The sequence below is a fragment of the Aethalodelphis obliquidens genome, unplaced genomic scaffold (assembly GCF_003676395.1).
Source record: "Aethalodelphis obliquidens isolate GAN/ISIS:26980383/991018 unplaced genomic scaffold, ASM367639v1 scaffold52, whole genome shotgun sequence".
Lineage (NCBI taxonomy): Eukaryota > Metazoa > Chordata > Mammalia > Artiodactyla > Delphinidae > Aethalodelphis > Aethalodelphis obliquidens.
In genome coordinates, this window is record NW_020837996.1 from 324,955 (window position 1) to 341,701 (window position 16,747).

The 16,747-nt window shown below is 49.1% G+C and overlaps 1 protein-coding gene across 2 annotated transcripts in view; it reads right to left on the reverse strand.

The window, feature by feature from the left end:
* Window positions 1-14,542, reverse strand: part of HRH2 (histamine receptor H2) — a 48,616-nt gene extending 34,074 nt beyond the window's left edge. For both annotated transcript variants that reach the window (XR_003428245.1, XM_027084259.1), the window contains exon 1: window positions 14,228-14,542. The gene's annotated coding sequence lies outside the window, so the exon portion shown is untranslated. The remainder of the gene's footprint in view (window positions 1-14,227) is intronic.
* Between the last annotated feature and the right edge of the window lie 2,205 nt (window positions 14,543-16,747).

Below are 16,747 nucleotides of genomic sequence, written 5' to 3' on the forward strand. Positions count from 1 at the left end.
TAAATTAATATTTATTGGATTGACTGATGCATACTGAAAACAACCATCATAATATAATATCCTATTTATGGGGCGTTTGGAAAGTGTAGGCAATGTTCTAAGTATTTTAGATTATCCAGTTTAATCTCTCTGCAACAACCCTCTTACATGGACACCATTACTCATCTCCATTTTATAGATGAGGAAATTGAGGCTTATGCTGTTTTGTAACTTGGCCAAAGCCCACGGCCAGCAGTGGGCTGGCAAGTGTGGGAAAGACCTGGGGTGGACTTTTCAGGGCAGGGGTTGGACAGGGCCAAATGAAAATTCTACCTTGGTTCTTCTGGGGGAGGTGAGACCCTGGATCGCCAATGTTTGCAGGGGGGTCTGAATCTCTGCCACCCAGGGGCAAAACTCCCCTGCGGGGAGGGGAGGGGTGGAGAGGGCACTGGGCTGGGAATTTGGACCCTGAGTTTGAGTCCCTGGTGTGACTCTGACTTGCCACGTTACCTCCCACTAGTTTAGTACCCCCAGTTTCCTCAGCAAAAAAGCTTAGAATATTTCAAAGGTTTCCTCCAGCAACTTGATGTGTGTGTGTGTGTCTGGAGGGGGTGGGAGAGAAGGAATCAGGAGCCCCCAAACTAATAAAATAGGAGGGCTCTGGGTAGAAACAAAACTCAGTGGTCATCTGGTGTTCAGGAACCCCTTCTATAGCATCCCAGAGAGGCAGTCATCCCTGATTGCCTTGCATACTTCCAACGATGGGGGGCTTACTATCTTACAAGTTATTTGCCACTCAGTCATGGCCATTTAAAAACCTTATAGAGCCCTACGTATTCTTTTTTCTGGAGGCATACCCCATACTGCATAATAAATGCATTGTAATGTCCATAGGACACATTCCACAGAAAATAGGATTCATATTTAGCTGTTCAGTATAATGAGCTGACACTCACTAGCTGTCATAAATTTCCAATTAAACAATTATTACTTGAAATTTTGTGGGGTCTTTTTTGTCTTTTAGATCTGGTAGTTGTGTGTGTACGTGTGTGTGTGTGTGTGTGTGTGTGTGTGTGTGAGTTTGCAGACATTTTCGTAGGCTCCTGAAAAGCTCTGAAGGCCCAGAGAACACATCTAAGTCCCTTCCTCCGGGCAGCCCCACAGAGCTCCTGAGTTGTTGCTTCTCTATGGATACAAAAGCCCTCAGGCCCTCCAACTGGACACACCATTGCCATTGTCACTGCCAGTATTGCCCTCACCAAAATCACTACCATCATCACCACCACCACCTCCATCACCACCAGCGGCGGCAGCAGAGCTGGGCACCAGAACTGCCCCCAGCAACATCATAGCTTCCTTTCTCTCTGTTCTTCTTTCCCCCAAACTCACTCCAGAAAGGTGTTGCCCTTCCAGCAGGGTACAGCTTGCTCTTACAAGGCGAAAGTCCTGAAGCCGGCTGGGTCACCTTAAAGATATCCACAGCAAACAGCTAACGCTTGCCAGGAACATTCACACACACTGGTTATCTTATGTAATCCTCTTTGCCCTCCCCCACTTTCCATGGCCCCTCCACAGGCTCATTACCTCATCCTGAGTCCTGCCGGAGAACTCTGTGGAACCGCCAGGGCAGAGTCACTATTACTCCACTTGGCAAAGATGCCACAGAGAGGCCGAATGCCTGGGCCGAGGCCACACAGCCGGTCAGAGGCGGGAAGAGCCCTCTGAGTTTCCAATTGCCAACAGTGTACCCTGTCCTAAGCCTCCTGTGTTTCCCAAACCTCATGCGTTCAGGTACCAAGTGCATGATTTTTGCCAAACCCACAGTTCTATTTTGTACTTAACATTTTTCTTTAAAGTGATGGAATTAATTGCAAACGGAATTGTTTTATCATTACAGTAACCACCAGAATCACTTTCCCTCAAATAGATTACCCTGAAAATAAAGGCAGTGGAAACACAGACGATGCTGTTAAATTCCGTGTAGCTACTGCTGCCTGAAAAGCCCTCCTAACCCTCTCCTAATTAGAAAGGCTGTGCTATAAGGTATTAAAGATAGATTAGCACCTAACTGATAACTTTCTTTGACACAAACAGGAAAGCCTGAAGGAGAACCAAAAAGCAAAACCCAGTTCACTGTATGATTGGATGGCTGTTGTTATCTGTGCCACTGACCACCCAAGTCCACTTCAGGACCCCCAGGACTGCCTGCCCCACATTTAAGGGAGTATTTTGCTCATGCCAGGAAGATAACACCGTGTAGTGGAGAGGAACCCGAAACCAGTCGGAGGCTCAGTTTTCCCACCTGTAAATGGGCATAAAACCACAGCATGTGATGCTGGGAAGATGAAATGTGAAGGTAAGGGGATGGCGCTAGAGGCGCGATGGCTCCTCGGTAAATGTCCCTCCCCTCCCCATGGCCATTCTCTGGTCTTCTTGTCCTCCTCTCCTGTGAGAGAAGGCACCCGAGTAAACACATCTTCATCTGGAAGAGTCTGAGCACAGGGGCGGCTCCCGGAGTCTGAGTTTGGGGCAGAAGGCTTCTCCTCCCAGTGCACCCCTCACCCCACCCCCATCTCAGCCTCCAGGACCCTGATGAAAATCAGGTCTTTTCCAGCAGCTGCTGCGGTTTCAAATCCCAGCTCTGCTACTTGCCAGGGAGGCACTGTTCGCTGGGTGGCTCTGCCTTGAGCCTCAGTTTTTCTTCCTGAGAAGTGGGGATAATAATCCCAACTACACAAGGGTGTCGAGAGGCTTGTGGGGGTTGAGAGCAAGGTGCTCCTAGAACCAGCTACCCGGGTCCTATTCTGGCCGCATTGCTTCTCTCTGCAGCCGTAGGGAACAGCGGCTTGCATTCTTCCCACCTCAGGTTCCTCACCTGGCAGAATGGAAATAACAATAATCCTCACATTATCTGACTGTTGTGAGGAGTAACTGGGCAAATGTGTGTGAAGCCCCAGCGCTTACCAAGCCCTCAGTGGGTGTGAACACTCCATGGATGTACAAGCACTCAGCACAATGTTGGGCCCAGAACCCGCCTTCCTGCAGCTGCCCACTGGCCTCCTTGTCCCTTCCCCTTCCAGGACCTCACCCACATCCCCTCCCTCAGCTATGCTTTCCCAGCCCCCCAGCCACCAGCCCTGGGGGACCAACTCATGGCTACTCAGCTTCTGCTCCAGATGCCAGGCTTTCTGAAGGTGCTCACGCAACACAACTCCAAAGACATACAAAACTGTAGGTTTCACTATTATTTACAATACGTGAATACTGCAAATGACTTTTACACGGTCAAAACTAGAAGAACAGTTGAGTAAATGATGCCGTAATGGAATTACTAGAGCTGTTGCTAACACATTTTGGAAACTATGAAATAAGGGAAAATGCTTATATTTAAGTAATAAAACAGCAGGATTCAGATTGTATATAGAGGGTGACTGTAACTACGCCTACCCTGTTAACCTGCAGGGGAGAAACACAACAAATAAAATTTATGTGTAGGGCTTCCCTGGTGGCTCAGTGGTTGAGAGTCCACCTGCCGATGCAGGGGACACGGGTTCGTGCCCCGGTCCGGGAAGATCCCACATGCCGCGGAGCAGCTGGGCCCGTGAGCCATGGTCGCTGGGCCTGCGCGTCCGGAGCCTGTGCTCTGCAATGGGAGAGGCCACAACAGTGAGAGGCCCGCGGACCGCCAGAAAAATAAAAATAAAAAAAAAAAAAAAAAAATTTATGTGTAGAAGGGTAGGCTGAATGGTAATAGTGGCTTTCTTTGGATGGTAGTACAATGATTTCTTACTGTTTTCTTCTACATCTCCTTATTCAAAACCTTCTACACTAAGAATTAATTCTACAGGGACTAAAAATCAACACGAAGGGGGCTTCCCTGGTGGCGCAGTGGTTGAGAGTCCGCCTGCCGATGCAGGGGACACGGGTTCGTGCCCCAGTCCGGGAGGATCCCACGTGCCACGGAGCGGCTGGGCCTGTGAGCCATGGCCGCTGGGCCTGCGCGTCCGGAGCCTGTGCTCCGTAACGGGAGAGGCCATGGCAGTGAGAGGCCCGTGTACCGCAAAAAAAAAAAAAAAAAAAAAATCAACACGAAGATGCAAAATTGTGTATAATACGCTCCCCTTATGTCAAAGGTGAGAATACATATGTACATAGACATGTGTTTATATATGAAGTGTATATGTTTTCGGATAAAGAAAATCTGAAAAGATACATCACAACAAAATAACAAAATTGACCCCCTCTTTTGGGCAGGGCAGACAGGGCCAGGGTGGAGGGGGCCTTTGTATGTTGCACTTCTGAACCGTATCCGTGTTTTATTTAATCATAAAGTGAAAAGAAAAAGGCCTAACTATCTAATAAACCTTTCGAAAAAGGCAGTATTTCCCCAAATGGGGACAGGGTGCTACTTAAACAAAGGAATTTGTGCTGGGAATGAATCAGGGGCAAATGAAGTCAGCTGGGGTCTTACTGTGGACTTGACTGAGCTCACGGGCGTGTGCTGTGACTGACAGGCGCTATGGATTGCAGGGCTTCCCAAAAGTCAAATAAGGTCCTAGAACCCTCTCTCTGCTGCCCCCCCACCCCAGCCCTATTTTGACCATGGAGCCTCCCCTGAGAATGATGCTCCTAGGGCCTGTTGAGGGAATGCAGGGCAAGGGAAAGGCACTAAGGAAGAGAAAGTTAGGAGGCTGGTTCTGCCTCCCAGATCCAAAGGCCTCCTGACCCAGGCGGGCTGTGTGTGAACTGTCTGCACCCTCTGTGGGACTGTGCTGGTGCGGGCCTGGTGACCCAGAGAGAGGATGCATGCCTGGGCCAGAGGGGTGGACACTGTGATCATTATGGGCCCAGTGCCCCCCAGTCACCACATTCTGCAAGAGAAGCTGGAAATCGGGTTTTACATGAATTCTTCTGGCTTTAAAATAAAATCCAAACTTTTCAATGAAACCTCATTTTTAAATGTTGGCTCTTTTTAAAAAAAAATATCTTAGAGTTCCCTGCGCATGTCCTCCACCAGCTACCGTCTATGACCTTGGCATGCTCCCGGCATTCTCGCAGAGCAAGGTCAGACCCCAGGATTTCCTTGCTCGTCTAACCAGCCTCCCACCTTTCATTATGCCTTTGAGAATTCTGCCCTAGACCAAATTCATTGGTCGGTTGTTCGGGGGGCGGCGTCTGCCTTCTTCCTGGTTGAAGATCAGGCTGACATTTACCCATCTCTGCCCTGGAAGTCTGCTAAGGAGTCCAGGAGAGGGGTAACTAACCCTAGCAATGGGCTCTCTCGGGGGTAGAGAGCGCTCTGCGTCTGGAAGTGATGGTTTAATAGTGCTGTAGCCGGGACTTCTGCTCCGGCATCTAACAGCTTCCCGATGCCAGAGTCTCTGCCCCTTCTGCCCTCCCCCGCCTCAGTTTCCCCTCCCCTCCTATCACACCCTCTGTGCTCCAGTCAACCAGAAAGCCTCACCCTTTCCTTAACTCTCGACATTCTCACACCTCCGTGCCTTTGTACATCCTGACCCCTGGGTCTGGATCACCCTCTCCCGAGGCCTCTATCCTGTCTCTCAGCCACCCGGAAAATGCCACACTCAGGCACCAGCTCCTGCAGCGCCCGTGCCTCCTTCCTCATAGCTGGGACCCTGGGAGGCTGGCATCGGCTCTTCCCGTGTCATGCATTATTTAGACTCTCCCATCTCCTTCACATGCTTTTACCCAACAGCTTTTGGATCTGTTGTCTTCTCTCCAGCTGCAGCATTTCAGCCTTCACCCCTGCTCACCTGGACAAGAGCAAGGCCATCCCGATTAGGTGCCTGGCCTCCAGCTCTCTCCTCAGCCCCACCTGCCTCCTTGCTGTCTGAAGAAAGGGCATTTTCAAAAGTGCAACCTGATCGCCTCTATCCTCAGCCTAAAATCTCTGCGTGACTCCTGCAGCCTACGGGGCAAAGTCCAAACTCTTCAGCTTGGCATTGCAGGCTTTTCACGATCAGGGCCCTGGCAAATCGAATCCTCCATTACCTCCTTCCACGGTCCCTGGCGCCTCAGGCGAAACCTAATTGTTCTGAATGCCCTGAGCGCACCTGGAGGGTTCGCAGCTGTGTCTCCGCACACCTCTTTCTCCACCTTTAGTACCCGGACACCCTCTGTCTACCTGCCGCGCTCCATTCCACCCGAACATCCAGCTCTGTGAATCCTCCCCTGATTCCCCCCAGGGCAGTGGGTAATGGAGTCCCTGAGGTTTGCTCATGGCTTCCGGGCTGCATCTGTCCCACCGTGGGTTACACGTCTGCCTTCCCCACTACACGGGAAGCTTTTGGCAGGTGTCACATTCATCCATCTCTGTGTCACACTGCCCAGGACTAGGCACAAGCAGGCCCCCGGGACCGAATGGCTCTAGTGCTCAGAGAGGGTTTGGAAGTTAGAAGATTATTCTCATGGGAAAAGTGGGTGACTCCAGAGCTGAAAGTGGCCAAGCTGGAGACCTTGTTGGAGCTGTTGACAATTCTTCCTGCTGTGCCTGGAGGCTGGGCACCAGGTCCAGGCTGCCACATGCTCCTAGAGACTGTCCCCACGGGGTTGGCGATAATCTGTCACGCCACCTGCTCCGTTCCGATCCGTGACCAACTTGGCTCCAGACAGCTCTCTCTCACTGCCACGGCGCCAAGCCTGTGCCCTCCTGACAGCACTGCCACAGGGAAGCCAGCGTCAAAGAAGGGCAGAGCTGAGAAGGCCCTATGAGATCAGCCAATACGGCCCCCTCTGGTTTTCAGAGGGAGCATCTGGGACCCAGAGAGGGGCATACGCTTGCCCAGGGTCACACGGGAGGCCAGTTCCTCTGGATCTTACCAGATAGTAAAAAGAACGATCAAAAGAAACCTTGAGATGTGCTAGAAAAGGCCTAGGGGTGGAGGGAGCCCCTTGAAAGAACAGTGAAGCCCTTTCTGAGGCTGACCCCAGAGCTACTATGCAAATGATGACCTGGGCAGAGGAAACAACCAACCTTTCGACCAACCGTGCAAACGTCTTGCATGGGGACCAGTTGCTGCTTCGAGGCCAGCGTGGCCGGAGCAGAGTGAGTGAGGGGAGATGCAGTAGAAGGTGGGGAAAAGGCCCAGTCCTGTAGGGCCTGTACACCTTAATGGGGTTTGCATTTCAGACTAAGTAAGGGAAGGACGCAACCAAGTTTCAAAAGATGATTCTGATCTGAAGAGACAGTGCTGCAAATAAGATACACAAATGGCCAATAAGCGCCCGAAAAGATGTTCAAATTCATAATCCATCGGGGGAATGCAAATCAAAACCACGATGATGTCACTCCACACCCACTAGGATGGCTAGAATCCAAACATCAGGTCGTAAGCATCGGTGAGGGTGTGGAGAAACTGGAAACCTCAGACACTGCTGGTGGGAATGTAAAATGGGAACCCTGCTTTGCAAAACACTCTGACAGTTCCTCAAAGGATTAAACATAGCGTTATCATATGACTTAATAATTCTCCTTGTAGGTATATGCCCCAAAGAAATGAAAATGTATGTCCTGACAAAAACCTGTACACAAATGTTCAGAGCGACATTATTCACAGCAGCCAAAAAAGTGGAAACAACCCAAACAGCCACCAACTGATGAATGGATAAATAAAATGCAGTGTATCTATACAAGGGAATATCATTTGGGCCATAAAAACACAATGAAGTACTGACACACGCTACAACATAGATGGACCTTGAGGACATTATGCTAAGCGAAATAAGCCAGACACAGAAGGCCACTTACCGTATGATCCCGTGGGTATGAAATGTCCAGAACAGGCACCTCTACAAAGAGAGAAAGTAGATCAGTGGTTGGGTGGGAGCAGGGGTGGATAGGGAGTGACGGCCAATGTTTGCAAAGTTTCTTTTTGGGGTGATGAAAACGTTCTGGAATTAGAGAGCAGTAATGGTTGTACAGTTCTGTGAATATACCCAAAGCAACGGACTTGTATAATTTAAGGGGGTGAATTTTCTGACATGCGATTTGTATCTCTATACAGCTTTTATGTTTTAAAATAAGAGACCGCTCTGGTTGGTGGTGGGGAGAGAGGGGCAGCAGGGAGGCCAGACAGCCAGTAATGCAATCGCAGGCTCAAAGGAGGCACTTAGTAACTATCCATGGTTCAGGAAGGCCCTTCTCCTCTGAGCCAGGGTTTCTCCACTCAGCATGGCTGACATTTTGGACAGGTTAATTCTCTGTCACGGGGGCATCGTGGGATGTTTCGCAGCACACCTGCCCTCTACACACTAGATGACAGCACAGCCCCCCACCCCAGTTGTAACAATCAAAAATAGCTCCAGACATTGACAAACGTCCCTGGGGACCAAACTGTGCCCCGTTGAAAATCACTGTTCTAACCTCTCTTAACTCACCTGGTGGATTCCTGCTTATCCTTTCAGAAGCATTTCAGATATCATCTTGTCTGGGGAGCCTTCACCCTTTGTCCTCTGAGGTCCCACAGTTTCCTAAACAACCCCACCTGCATGAAAGCCCTGAGGACACTGTTTACACACCACTCTTCCCCACACCCGTGTAGGGAGGGCACCTCATGTACCTTTGGGTCCCCAGCATCCAGCACTAAGCCTGGCCCTTTGGAGGTCACTGCTGTGCCATTTCTTTTCTTTAAAACAAAAAAAAATTAATTTAATTATTTTTTCTTTTTTTTGGCCATGCCATGCGGCTTGTAGGATCTTTCTGGTTTTTTTGACATTTCAAAAATTTTTTCTAATTGAAGTATAGTCGATTTACAATGTTGTGTTAATTTCTACTGTACAGCAAAGTGATTCAGTTATACATACACATACCTTCTTTTTCATATTCTTTTCCATTATGGTTTATCACAAGATATTGAATGTAGTTCCCTGTGCTATACAGTAGGACCTTGTTGGTTATCCATTCTATATACAATAGTTTGCATCTGCTAGCCCCGAACTCTCACTCCATCCTCTCCCCACACCCCCAGCAACCACAAGTCTGTTCCCTATGTCTGTGAATCTGTTTCTTTTTCGTGGGTACATTCATTTGTGACATATTTTAGATTCCACATATAAGTGATATCGTGTGGTATTTGTCTTTCTCTGTCTGCCTTACTTCACTTAGTATGATAATCTCTAGTTGCATCCATGTTGCTGCAAATGGCATTATTTTGTTCTTTTTTATGGCTGAGTAGTATTCCATTGTATATATGTACCACATCTTCTTTATCCATTCATCTGTCGATGGACATTTAGGTTGGCTAATTATAAATAGTGCAATGAACATTGGGGTGAATGTATCTTTTCGAATTATAGTTTCCTCCAGATATATGCCCAGAAATGGGATTGCAGGATCATATGGCAACTCTATTTTTAGTTTTTTAAGGAACCTCCATACTGTTCTCCATAGTGGCTATGCCAATTTACATTCCCACCAACAGTGTAGGAGGGCTCCCTTTTCTCCACACCCTCTCCAGCCTTTGTTATTTGTGGACTTTTTAATGATGGCCATTCTGACTGGTGTGAGGTGGTACCTCATGGTAGTTTTGATTTGCATTTCTTTAATAATTGGCAGTGTTGAGCATCTTTTCATGTGCCTATTGGCCATCTATATGTCTTCTTTGTAGAAATGTCTATTTAGGTCTTCTGCCCATTTTTTGACTGGATTTTTTTTTAATAAATTTATTATTTATTTTTGGCTGCGTTGGGTCTTCGTTGCTGCATGTGGGCTTTCTCTAGTTGTGGCGAGCAGGGGCTACTCTTCGTTGCAGTGTGTGGGCTTCTCATTGTGGTGGCTTCTCTTGTTGTGGAGCATGGGCTCTAGGTGCACGGGCTTCAGTAGTTGTGGCACGCGGGCTCTGTAGTTGTGGCTCACGAGCTCTAGAGCGCAGGCTCAGTAGTTGTGGTGCACAGGCTTAGTTGCTCCATGGCATGTGGGATGTTCCCAGACCGGATCAAACCCACGTCCCCTGCATTGGCAGGCAGATTCTTAACCACTGAGCCACCAGGGAAGTCCAGGTTGTTTTTTTGTTATTGAGTTGTATGAGCTGTTTGTATATTTTGGAAATTAAGTCCTTGTCGGCTGCATCATTTGCAAATATTTTCTCCCAGTCTGTAAGTTTGGACATATTTTTAAGATAAAGCCAATGGTGTTTGATGATGCATTGCATGTGATATATGAGAAAAAGAGAACTTTTAAGGATGGCTCCAGGAACCATACTCAACATCCCATAACAACCCACAATGGAAAAGAATCTGAAAAAGAACACACGTACATATAGGTATCTGAATCACTTTGCTGCACACCCGAAACCAACACAACACTGCAAATCAACAATACTTCAACTTAAAAAATTGATTAAAAATTTTTAAAATAAATACAAAAGAAAAGGATGGCTCTGGGCCAACCAAAAGGATGGAGTTGCCAATGAATTGAGATGAATAAGAGAGCAGGTAGGTCAGACTTCAGGGAAGGACGGGAGTTCCATTTCTGACATGCTAAGTATAAGTCAGAGTTCTTCAGAGAAGAGAAACAGAACCATTAGGAGATATATATAAATATATATATATATAAAATATATATTTTTCATGGCTGAGTAGTATTCCATTGTATATATGTACCACATCTTCTTTATCCATTCATGTGTTGATGGACATTTAGGTTGCTTCCATGTCTTGGCTATTGTAAATAGTGCTGTTATGAACATTGGTGTTGATGCTGCCATCTTTATTTATTTATTATTTTAGTTCCATGACCAGGGATCGAACCCGGGGCCCACAGTGAAAGTGCCGAGTCTTAACCACTGGACCACCAGGGAATTCCCTGAGCCATTTCTTTACCTGTAAAGTGCAGAGATGCATTGCTTCCCCCAGGGTTTCTGTAATAGGTACTAAAATGTCAGCCAATGGAGTCTGTTGACACTTCCTGACTCTGGCTAGGAATGTAGACTCTGAATTTAGATGGCCTGGGCTTGAATCCTGTGTGACACTAGGCAAGTGGCTGAAGGTATCTGAATCTTGGTTTCTCCTCTGTAAAATGGGCTATTGATAGTACCTGCCTCATAGGGTTATCACGAGCACACAGTAAGAACATAACCAATGCCAGATATTAGTGGTATTAAAATTTTAGTATTCCTTCTTCCTTCTAAGGTGCCTGCCAGACCTCAACACAGAGGTGTCCTTATCAAGCATCCATGCTCCAGCCCTGTCCTGGGTGTTGGGCAGGAGGAGGTGGGAGAGGGTGGGGTACATTGTCATTAGAAGCCAGACAGTTCTATGTCTGCTAATTATTATAGTATATGTTCATTGCATAAAATCTGGAAAGTTCAAAAATTATAAAGAAAGCATAAATCTCCCACTGGCAAACACTGTTAACACCATTTGGCTTATCTCCTTCCAGTCTTTTTTATGTGCTTGTCACCAACTTGTGACTATGCCATATATACGCATATGCATAAGCATAAGCATGTCCCCATCCACTAAGAACTGTCCATTGTTTCTTAGAGAAGAGACTGGTGGTGGCCAAGGGGGAGAGGGTTGGGGGAGGGATGGAGTGGGAGGTTGGGGTTAGTAGATGTAAGCTGTTATATATAGAACGGAAAAGCAACAAGGTCCTATTGTATAGCACAGAGAACTATATTCAATAGCCTGTGATAAACCATAATGGAAAAGAATATTAACAAAAGAATGCATATATATGTATATGTATAACTGAATCACTTTGCCGTATGGCAGAAATTAACACAACATTGTAAATCAACTATAATTTAAAAAAAAAAAAGAATTTAGGCTTTTAGCCTGAGATGGGTGACCATTCAAGTTTGTTTTTTATTTTAATATTGTAGTAAAATAGACATAACATAAAATTTATCATTAAAAAAAAGGACTGTCGGGCTTCCCTGGTGGCGCAGTGGAGAGTCCTGCCGATGCAGGGGACACGGGTTCGTGCCCTGGTCCAGGAAGATCCCACATGCCGCAGAGCGGCTAGGCCCATAAGCCATGGCCGCTGAGCCAGCATGTCCGGAGCCTGTGCTCCGCAACGAGAGAGGCCACGACAGTGAGAGGCCCACATAACGCAAAAAAAAAAAAAAAAAAGGACTGTCCATTTTTAGTAGCCACATGGCTGTCCCATAGTTTATTTAATTTATCTCCTACTATCAGACATTTAGGTGCTCTCTGATTGTTGATGAATATCTTTCCAATTGAAAGAGCCTTTGTCCGTATTTCCATCCTTTTGTTTGGATGTCCTCCTCTTCTCTTAAAACATTTTTGGCAAAGGAACCTCTCCAGCCTGCTGGGACACCCATTTTCCCATAGCAAGGAGTCCATTTTCCCATCACCAGAGACTTTCTCCCTAAACTGAGCTAAATCCTTGGGATTGGGACTTAATCCTGTTTCCCTTTCTCTGGGGGCCTTAGTGGAGACGGACATCAGCTGGCCTTCTTTTCTCGTTGGACACATCAGCTGGTAGGGTCAGTTGCATTAGTCATCAGGGGAGGATGCAGAAATTGTTCTTGCAGCCCAGAGAAGTCTAGGCTAAGGTTAATTGAGGTGAGGTGAACTGGGACAAGGTGGTAGAGGAAGGAAGAGAAGTTGGTGGGCTGGAGTGAGTCAGCCTGGTGTCTGCTTCCTATGTGGTGTTGAGTCGTGACCTTCCTTGCTTCCAGACCCCGAGAGAAATCACCTGGCAAAGGTACCCCCCACCCCACTGGCAGCCTTCAGACCCACTTTGTCCAGTGATTATGTAGCAGCTCTTCCAATTACATGTTTAACAAGAAACCAACTAGCCAGGTGCCAGGAACACCATTCACAGGCATATTTTGGGGGTGGTTTGGTCCTATGAGAAGCACTCTACAGTCAGACAGAACTGGGGCCAATCCCAGGGCAGGCACATCCCACCAGTGTGACCCTGTGGAAATCACAGACCCTGTGAGCCTTGATTTTCTTATCTGTAAATTGGGGTTGAATGGCGCTGGCTTCCATGATTATCGTGATGACTACAGCCAATACTGTATACATAATGCTTTGAGTACCAGACCTTCACGGGGCAGGTGCAAGAGAAGTGTTCTTTTCTCATTCTATTCAATCTCCTCATATCTCAAGCTAGAGATGTCAATAAATCTAATTTACTAATTGCCTTTCATAACCTCCAGCAACAGGAAACTCACGAATAGAGAGGAATTCATAACTTTCTATCACAAATAAAGAAACTGAGGCTTGGAGAGATTCAGCCAGGAGGCTTTACTGGACATAAGCTGTCATCTCAAAGATCTCATGTCTAAAAGAACCACCAAGATGTACGTCTGAGTTGGGGAGTGGGACCCCTGATACCACCGCCCCCCATTCTCTGGGCCCGGCTTCATGCTCAGCTGGACCACTAACCATCTCTGGCAAAGGAGACCAGAGAGGACCTGGCACGTACAAGTGAGTTCCCAGGAGGCAACCATCGCCAGGACTCTGGCCACGCGAGTTAGGATATGACAGCTGCCACTGGGGAATACCACAACCCGCAGGTACTTCCCCCCCGGCCCCACCTCCTTACCCTCACAACCAAAGGCGGCGTTAACATGGTCCTTTTCATGGGGGAGGAAACTGAGGCTCCCACGCTCAAGGTCAGCTGTACTACTTAAGAGGCACAATTGGATTTCCAAGCCGCTAAGCCGAGGCCACTTGCCTGGCTCATCCTGGAAGCTCCATCCCCCGGGCATCGGGCATCCAGGAGGACGAAGGCTGCCTGAGGAGCTAGGGGTCTCCTCCCCGCCCACCCCCGGCGCCCTACCTGCTTTCCTTAAGCAGAAAGTCGTGCCCTGTGCCCACAGACACATGGCCCTGAGAACACGCCAGCGCCCAGACCCGGGAACAAAACAGGGGCTATTTCGGCGAAAGTGGATTTTCCAAATCCACCCCCAAGGGGGTTTGAGCGCACATCCACCCGACCCCGCGCCCAGAGTCACTGCCGCAGGCCGACCAGGGTTGCATCCCGCGCTCGCAAGGCGTCCCAGGGCGCCACCCCACGCCCCCGGCCCCGCGAGTCACAGAAGGTAACTGAGGCTCGCCAGCGGAGCGACTTTCCCAAGGTCAGGCACAGTCAGCGCGCGCGGAGGGGCCGGGGTTCGAACCCGGGGTCAGAGTCAAGACGGCGGCGGGGAACCGGGAGCAGCCGCCCGAGGCGGCCCCCCTTCCTCACCAGCGCCCGCCAGGGGACCCCACCCCGAGCTCAGGCCCCGCGGGGAGGCGGCGGCGGCGCTACCTGGAGCTGCTGCCGCTGAAGTGGCTCCGCTCCGGCTCGCCTCCGTCCAGCGCCCGCGCCGGCTGCGCTCCGGCCAGGGATGGAGCTGGCGGTGCGCCCCGCCCGCGCCCTGCGCCTCGCCCCCACTTCCTCGTCTCCGCCTCCAGCTCGCTCCTCCTGGCTTCCAACCGCTCCTTCCCTTCCTTCCCTCTCCAAGTCTCTTTCTCTCCTCCTCTCTCCTCTCTTTCTCCCACTCCGTGCGCGCGGCGCACACACACTCACATTCTCTCTTCCTTGGCTTTTCTTCCTCCCCGCACGCTCTCCCACATCCTCTCTTTTCCTTTCTCCTGGACCTTTTTTCCTTCTCTCTCTGGCTCTGACACTTTCCCTCTGCCTTTCTTTCTGTCAGGCTGCCCCCTATTTCTCTGGCTTTTTCCCCCCTCCCTCCCGCCCACTCCCCGCACTCCCCCCACTGCCTGGCCTGGGAGCCAGCTTCCAGCTGTGCAATAACCGGCCGAGTGGAAGGGGACTTCCCTCTGTGGCCCAGCGCTGGCTTCTGCCCATAGCTGGAAGGCCTGCCCCGGGAGGGCTAGACCCACGGGGTCAGGTGGCACCCCTTCCCTTGGGTGCCCAGCTCCTAGCCACCTGGAATCAAGCTAGAAGAGAGAGAAAGAACTAGTTTCAAGGGAAAAGTCTGGATAATTCTGGGATCTGAAGTCTGGAAAGACAGAGGGCCCTGAGGCTTAAGGCACAGAGAAATCAGTTCAGGGGTTATTAATTAAAAAAAAAAAAAATCAGTAGAGCTTCAGAAACCCCCAGAGTGTATTTGCTCTAGTTGAATGGATAGACGGAGAGAGAGAAGAGGTAGGGAGAGGAGGGTCTTGGGAAAAGGGGCTCTTGGGGTAGGGAAAATAACACCCACCTTCCAGATGAAAACATGGAGGCTAATGGGAGAAACCTCTCTTAAACATCAAGGTGTCAAGGCTGCTTTGCTAACCACGCAGACCTCGGTGGAGCGGAGCCTGGGTGGGCAGGATGGCGAGGGCCGTGCCAGGCCTGGCTTGCTAACCCAGAGTAAGCGAGGCAGGTGGTCAGATGGGCTGCCCCATAGGATACCTGGAGGGGAGTTTCAGCAGGAGCTTGACAAAGGAGAGGGAAAGGGAGCTGGTTCTGCTGAGTGTCGGTTTCAGGCATGTGCTACTGATGATTGACACAGCATCCTAAGTCATTCTGTGACTGTGGGCCCACCCTGTGCTATGTGTGTGCTGAGATGCAGAGACTAAGGTCACAGTTCCCTGGACCTATGAGATCACAGCTTCCGGGAGGCTGCTGAAGGCTGTGCATCCAGGTCACCAGCATCTTGGAATGACAGCAAGAGCCTCCAAGCTGGTCTTGCAGCCTCTACTCTTATTCACCAGCAATTCACGAAGCAATATAGGTCATCTCAAAAAAGTATAAATCAGATCGCGCCTCTCCACCCCCCTGATGAAAACCCTTCCAGGACTTCTTGTTGTCGTTGGAATTAAATCCAAGCTTCTTCTCACCATCAACGTGATCTGGCCACGGCCCACCTCTCTGAGCTCATGTCTCACCATCCTCCTCCTCCCTCTGTGTGCCTCAGCAGCAGTAGCTTCCTCCTCGTGCCCAGAACAGGCCAAGCTGGACCACACGACAGGCCATCTGCACTGGCTGTTCCCTCCGCCGGGAATGCTCTTCCCCACATCTTCCCACGGCTGCCCAAATATCAAAGAGGCCACGAAGCCTGATCATCGTACCTAAAGCAGTCACCTCCATGCCACTGGGTTTTTCCTACCATCCCTTTTCTATTGTAATGAAAACACGTATCACTGTCTAAAATTATTTTTTTATTCATTTGTTTATGTGCTTATCGCCTGCTTTAATGCACCAGAATGGAACGAAGGAAGGAGCAAGGACCTTGTTTGTATTATTCCTGTGTCTCCTCAGAGCCTGGAGCAGTCATAAATGATCAAAAAGTGTTGGTCAAACGAGTGAATGAATAGATGCTATAATGAAGAGGTTTAGAAAAAGGAAAAGTTGGTTGACCCTGCCAAAGGAAACAAAAATTGTCTTCAGAGAGGAGTGGTTTTCGAGGCAGATCTTAAAAGGAAAACATTTCACAGTGGAAGGGCCACAGAGGCAGAGGAAACAGCATGGAGACCCGCACAAGGCATCAAACAGCCTGGGGCACTCATGGAGTGCAGACTGGCAGGCCGGCAGGAATCGGACCGTGGGGGGCTTATAAGGACACAGGTAGGACTTTGGAGCAATGGGAGGCTGTGGCAGGTTATTGCACTGGGTGGCTGGAAGGGCTGGGATGTGCGTCCTGGAGAAGAAACGGCTCCAGTGACCTTTTTCTCTCTGCTCTGTGGGCAGAGGGAGCAGATGAGACAGCAGCACTTGGACCAACAGTAGAAATAGAATGAGACAGATTTTGGCTCTGTGAAGGATATTTTTTTTAAAGGATCTGAAGAGGAAAATGGGCTCCATGCAGATGAGATTATTGTCCACCCATATTCAGTG